Genomic DNA, 7,387 nt, shown 5'->3' with positions numbered 1-7,387 from the left:
CAACCTAGGGAGAGTGGTTTAGTAAGAGAAACTCTCAAACACTATCACACATCAAGAAAAGGGAGGTACTTATGTGTCTTTCATTAAACACACATGTACACACACAAATAGATAGAGCCCTAATGACCGTTCCAAACATACATGTACAGACACAATGTAATCGCATTAGTATATTTGACGCATATAGTATTCATGCTTCTACTTACTTATATAATTGTATGTATGATTGACAGATGGATGAGGTGACTTGCATTTTTTTTTTAGCACATGAGAAGCACTATTTCCTTTGAGGAAAGGGTGAATTTGGTTGCAAAGTTTGAGCGTCGTTATTTCCATAGTTCAAGTTGATATGGGCCATGGCCGGTTTGTGCTGTTAATTGGAATGATGTTTTCCAGATTACTATACGATTAGATTCATATAAATTAGAAATATTGCGCTCATGATTATTCAAGAAAACCTCGGCTTGATTGATCATTATGAAATAGACTATAATGTGCATGGTGATAGAGACCAAGCACAATAAGTATTTGATGAGGTTATTAAATGTATCCCAAAGAATAAGCTCCTTTTCGAAAATAAATATGATTGTGTTTTTACTTAGTGACCATTCGTTATAGATTATATAAGTATTTTTTATTCTTTATCTCTATCTCCAAGTATATAAAAAATCATGATTGTTATTAATATATAACTTGATTATATAAGTATTTTTTATTCTTTCTCTCTAATATTAATATATAACTTGATTATGTTTCATGCAGAGACATGTCATTAAATATCTTGAAGTTGATCTATGACAATGACAAATTGTTGGATGCGATCTTCTTTGAGGAGATGACACAATTGGGCTCTTTTGAATATCACTGTAGCCCAAAATGGAAAGTTCTTGGCTTTGACGGGTGGGATGATATTAATCCTTGATATATTTATATACTCTTGGATCCTTATAGGCTAGATGTCAATCTCCTCTTAATAATCAAAGAGGCATTGGGATTATTAGATGGCTTTTACATTGTGGGTAGTAGATGTAGGAGCTCTGAGGAAAAGCGCTTCATTTTTAGGGAAATATTGAAGTGCATTTCGTTGAAAAAATTGGTAGAATTAATGTAATAAGATTTAAGTTTTTTGATGGGTGGGTCTTCTTTCTCTCTCTCTCTCTCTCTCTCTCTCTCTCTCTCTCTCTCACACACACACACACACACACACACACACACACACAAACACACCCACATGAAATACACCAATAGTTATTCTTGCTCTTTATTTTGTATTTGGTGTGAAATATAGTTAGGAGAGGGTGATAAAAATAGAGAGATCATAAGTTTGTTATTTTTTTGTGCCTTTGTATGTGATTGTGTAGAAGCAAGCACAAGGACGATTGAATCAAAGTTCGTGCTTTCGAGTATAGTTCTCTCTTCAACTTGAGGTTAGTTCTTTTGATGACGTCAATGTCTCTCCAAATTTTTATGTTAAAAAAGGGATGCATAGAGTAAGGGTTAGCTAGAGAGAGAGAGAGAGAGAGAGAGAGAGAGAGAGAGAGAGGATTGTGTACATCAAGATACTTTTTTTTCTCTTTCATCTTATGAGTGTTTTGTTGTTGATAATTTGTATTGCAAATGTTAGTAAAATATTAATATGCTAGAAACCTTTCATTTTTAGACTTTTGCCTTTGAGATTGTATAGAATATACAAACTATAGAAGCCTTGGAGAATATATGCATGTAGTAGTCTTATGTTAATTGATAAACATTCTTAAAAAAGCAAAAAACCTTTCATAGACAATTAATTGTAGCACTGTGTACTTCTTTTTGTTGCAGTACATATGTCGGTTACTAGGGTTAGGTATATGTTGGCAAAGATACATGTAGAGCTTTAAGATATTAATTTTGGATTTCAGCAAATGAAGATTCAAAATGATAACAACCGCCCCAAAGTTGTAGTGGTTGTGGATGATTCTTCAAATGAAGAAGTAGCTTTGTCTACGCTGCCTGAGTTGATGAATGTTCGAGCTGCAAAACACCTTGCTCGGTCAAGGTCTCCATCTGGACAAACAAGCTCTAAACGTCTACAAACTATTGCGGATATATACGAGCGCACTAAGAAAAATTCGGTTGCTTGCAAGGAGTACTTAGATGCCCTTTGGGATGAGATTCGTGGAAGTGGCAGCCAAAGGGGAGATACGTTAAGAGATGAGTTGACTCATCATCTCCATCGCGTCTATGACAGTAGTGGTCGCATGGAGGCAAACCAAGTAGACATGATTTCTTTCATGGGGAGAACATGCATGTTGAAATTGGGGGATGTCTCCGTGGATGTAATGGGCAATGTAAAGAATACGTAGATTCTCTAAAAGATCAAGTGCATACATTAGGCTTGGAGGTATTGAGTCTAAAGATATCTGTTTATTGACTCAATGCAATTATGAAAAAGATGTGCCGTGTTTTAGAAACCAGGGTAGTTGCCTAGAGACTTTGTAAGAGGAATGATGTTTTTTGATCAAGGGACAAATTGTGTTGCAACTTTTAGATTTAGCTCTCCATTTTGGTGATATATATGAAATTTTTATTTTCTCAAATTTAATACTGTTCTCTTCTATTTTGTTCTCAGCTCTTATTTTCTGTCTCTCAACATGTTTCAACTCTGCCTCTCTCTCTCTCTCTCTCTCTCTCTCTCTCTCTCTCTCTCTCTCTCTCTCTATATATATATATATATATATATATATATATATATATATATATATATATATATATATCACTGTCAATCTATGTCATTGTCTCTCTCTATGTCTATCTCAAGTGTTGTGTTGTTTTTTGAAGTTAAGAAAAATAGTTTTCGTTATTTTGTTTTTCGAAGGAGATTGAAGATGGTTAGGAGCTATACATACTTGAGTGTTTGAACCAAGTTCGTCGGCTTTGCATTTTGGATGCAACATGCATGACTCTCTGTAAATGGTCACGGATAAGGACTTGCAGTCGAAAACAAAATGTTGCTAATCTTATGGATTACTTTAACCTAGTTGGAAGGGTTGAAAATGAGGAGCATAGAGAACTCCATGGCGGAATCCACTTGGATTCAAGTGACAGAGCAATTCTCAATGCTACAGTTCTTCAAGAACCTATCAATGAATATCACAATGCTCAAACATATAGAGATATGGCGCGAGGCCCTTTGTCATTTGATTTAAATGAGCTACCTATGGATGATAATTTTCATTCTATAACGTTTGTTGTTGGTGATGTGAAAGATATTAAATTTGAATGCCACTCTATAAGGCAGGTGTTTTCTTTGCCTCTCAGAATGTTAAGCACCCAGCACCTATGGTGGTATATTTTGGAGATTGTACTCTTCACTCATTAGGAGCCCTTTCTCATAAGTGCCATTTTTGTGGTGCAATAATTTGGAAGTGTGAGGCATCAAGAAAGCTTGGAGAGTATGTGGGCAAACACTGTTGTGGAAGTGGGAAGGTCTTTTTACTACCATTGGAAAATCCACCTCCTTCATTAGTGGAGTTGTTACGTGGTAATGATAATGCAAGCAAGGAATACAGAAAGAATATATGCTCTTATAATAATGCCTTGGCATTCGTTTCACTGGGTGCTCACTTGGATAATCAGTTCACTAGGGGGGGAGGAGTATTCAATTTTCAAATCCATGGCACCACCTATCATTGTGTTGGTTCTGTCATACCTGATGAAACACGAGATGTGGCTCTTCGATTTGCTCAGCTTTATGTGTATGATACAGAGCATTGTTAACCCATGGCGGACATTGAGACGTATTATGTTTTACGTCATTAATTTAAATATTCTGAGTCATGGGCCGGGCTTGTCGGCACCATATGTTAAGGATAAAGGGATTGGGTGATCGCCGATGAGAGGCGCACCTTGAATATCAGCAGGGTTAGGGTTAGGATCGGTCGACCATGTATGGGCGCCTAAGTGTGAACGGCCAAGTCACCTATAAGAGTCAAATGTAACCCTAAAATCCTTATTCTCATGTGTTGTGAATACAAGAGTGCTCTTGCCTTATCTCTTTGGTTTCCTTCTCCTGCGAGTGTGAGAGAGAGAGAGAGAGAGTGAGAGAGCAATCGAGCACTGTGTAGCGGCACAGCGGCGGAGAGGCGGTAGAGCGGCGACGGCGGCTCCTCCTTCACGGCTGCGACGCGGGAATCCTTCAAGGCGGCAGTTAAGCGGTGAGTGACACACCTTTTGCATTTTGTTTTGAGCTTGCCTTCCTGGTTGTATGCTTGCAGCCATTTGTGGCTCGCATACGGTGTCCGGCAAGTCCCCAGCTACGACCTGTGCGGCAAAAGCGCACATTTTTGGTGCCGCTGCCGGGGAGTTGCCCTGCACCAAGCTCCAGTTTGCAGCTCGGCTGCTGCGCGAAGTTTAATATACACTGTAGGAAAGAGACTGTGTGTTTGTTGTTGAGGTGTTTCTGTGTTTTGCAATCTGTCTTCTGCAATTTGTCTTCTGTGTTTCTGTTTCTTTTGTTATTTTTTCGCTCTGCGTGTGGACGTGTGTTCTGTTATCTGGTTATCTGAGGGCGGGGGGATTTCTGAATCCCTAGATCTGTGCTGTGTGCGAACTGCGCCGCAGCCAAGGCTGGACGCTAAAGAAACCCTAGAAAACTTATCTCCAAAAAAAAACAGAAAATAAAAATTAAAAAAAATATAAAAAATTAAAAACAAAAAAATTAAATTTTATTTTAAAGGAAAGAACCAAACCAAATGTGTGGAGAGGAAGAGAGGAAAGATTTTCTAATTGGAGAAAATTTTTTTGAAAAGAAAGAACCCCAATTGACCCACGACCCCGGCCCCGGCCCCGGCCGCGGTCTCGGTCTCGGTCTTTTGATATATATATATAGGAGAGTGAGCCTCCATAGCTTTCTTTCAAGTGAGAGCTTATGGGAAGTCGTGCCCTATATGTAGCCCACTCCCCAAGGAGTAAAGTGAGCATGTGGGATAAAGCCCTCACCCTTTCCTCCACAAGCAAATAGGCTTTTGCCCCTTCCCCCCAAGGGAAACGGACTGTTTTGAGGACCACGAGAGCTCTGGATAGGCAAACACGGTGCTGTAAAGCACACTAGGACCCTTTGAACGATACGCTCGTTTCGAGCTATCACAGGCCCTAGTCCAGGTTCGACCATAAGCAAGGGGGTCAAAACGGGTTAAAAACAAGCTAAAAACAAGTAAAAACGGGGTGCGAAACACCTAAGAAACCACTTGTGTGAGTTTCAAGGGTAGTTACCAACGCACGTGGGGTACCCACGTCACATGCATCTGTGTTCTGGTCGGGTGCTAGAGCCTGAACCACTAGAAAGTGTTTCAGTTTACGCAGGCTCACACCATCCCTCCACGTTAGCATCTTGGCCTTCGGCTGGAACCCAAGGGAGTGCAACCCAAGATCCACGAATAGTGGATAGTGACTCGTCCTCTGACTCAAAAGCCATGGAAGGGCACCCTACCAAGAACCCTGAGGAGACAAGCCAAAACATGCCAGTGTGGGCCCCACAACCCGGATCTAGCATGTTTAGTCGTCTAATAGAGACCTTTAGTAGAGCTACACGCTCTGAGCATGCCACAAGCGAAGTAAATGAAGAAGGAGGGGTAGTAGATTCACCATTCACATCTTATGTAGATCCTACCCTCCCAAAGAGTGTCCATGTGGATATTCTACCCACTTCGTTTAATGAGGGCCCCACTGAGCTACCACATTCCGATGCTCTTCCTAAAGTAGAGGTCCCTAGAAGCCAACCCTTAAGAAGTGACATTGCGTCCACTTCAAGAGAACCGTTTGGCACACCAAGTCTAGATGGGATATTTCTCAATGAAAATTGGGAATATGATCTACACACAGAGACTCTAACGGACCTATACACGGGTTACACATACCATGTGGGTTGGTTAGAAGTCCTACGATCTACATCTAGCGCCACTAATCTAGAGGAGCAACAACACATGATATGTGAGGTGATTCATAGAATTATCCAATTTGAGAGGCAAAATAGGGGAGTGAACCTAGTTTCCACTGGCCCTATGAGATTTTTGGATACGGGCAAGGCCAAACAACCAACCTTATCACAATTGGAGACTCCCTCGGTGAGTCCCATAGACCCTTCATATGTTGTTTCGCCTGGAGTCTCAATGCAGGTTGAGCCCACAAGTAGTAACTTTAGCTTTCCAACCTTGGCTCAACTTTCCATTAAGGACTCCACAATGCCTACCCCAATGATGAGCATAGCTGAAAGTGCACCTGTTACCACTGTAGTTAGTACGACACCGCCACCTAGTGGAACAGTACCTACAACAGTGCGTGCTAGTGCCTATCAACCATATGTACCTATCGCTACTCATGCTCATGTAGCTCCTACGCCTCTTAGTATGCCAATGGCGTATGCTCCACGACCACCTTATCACTACCCTTATCCAAGAGGAGCTAGGCCTAGCTACATATCATATCCTACGTCATTTGCCAACATACTCAGACCAACGCCAACTCCTATCAGCCAGGCTATCCCAGAAGTGCCTCCACTAGCTATGCCTGCTCACCTAGGTGATCTCACAGCGTTTGCTCAGACGATCGGACGATCTATTACGGAAAACATGCGGGGTATGCCTGAGAGAGAACCTAGAAGCAAGGCAGTACAAGTGGCTAAGCTCACTCAAAACTTCAATGGTAACGAGGATGTTAGGAAGCACATTGAAGTCTTTGAACACGTGTGTGATTCCTTGGAAGAGCACAATGAGCTGCATAAGTGTAAAGCTTTGGGCTTAACCTTAAGTGGGAAGGCCGGAGATTGGTATCGAACCTTAAGGGTTGAAGAGCGCACTCACTACCCCACTCTTAAGAGATTATTCTTGAAAGAATACATACGTGAGGGTGTGCTTTGGGGAGTAGCATCTCAACTCCAAAAAGCTGAACGCGAGGAAGGGGAGTCAGTGAGAGACTTTATAAGTCGATTGAAGCACCTAAATTCTCGTTGCACTCCCGATGAACGCTTCAATAACAACCAACTCCTCGATAGATTCATCCGAGGATTGCGCCACGAGGACATTTACAATGGCCTAGTCATTAGAGGTCTTACAACGTGGGAAGCAGTCACTGCCAATGCAATCCAGTTAGAAGACAACTTGATGATTGCAGGTAAAAAGGTGTCTTCAGAAACAAAATCCGTTAGTTCGCAAGTATCTGGGCACGAGCCAATGACGGTAAAACCTATTGCCAAGGAGCCCAAGATATCTGAAATGTCTGTGACCGACCTTACTAAGGCTCTCCAAGAATACTTCAGGGGTAATCGAGCCCCTCAGAATAGCTATATGTACCCAAGGAGAGAGCAACAATGGTGTTCGGTGTGCTTAGGACCACATAGCACGAGTGAATGTCC

The sequence above is a fragment of the Cibotium barometz genome, chromosome 52 (assembly GCF_041138505.1).
Source record: "Cibotium barometz isolate CiBa-2024 chromosome 52, ASM4113850v1, whole genome shotgun sequence".
Lineage (NCBI taxonomy): Eukaryota > Viridiplantae > Streptophyta > Polypodiopsida > Cyatheales > Cibotiaceae > Cibotium > Cibotium barometz.
Note: the sequence above shows the minus strand (reverse complement) of the source record.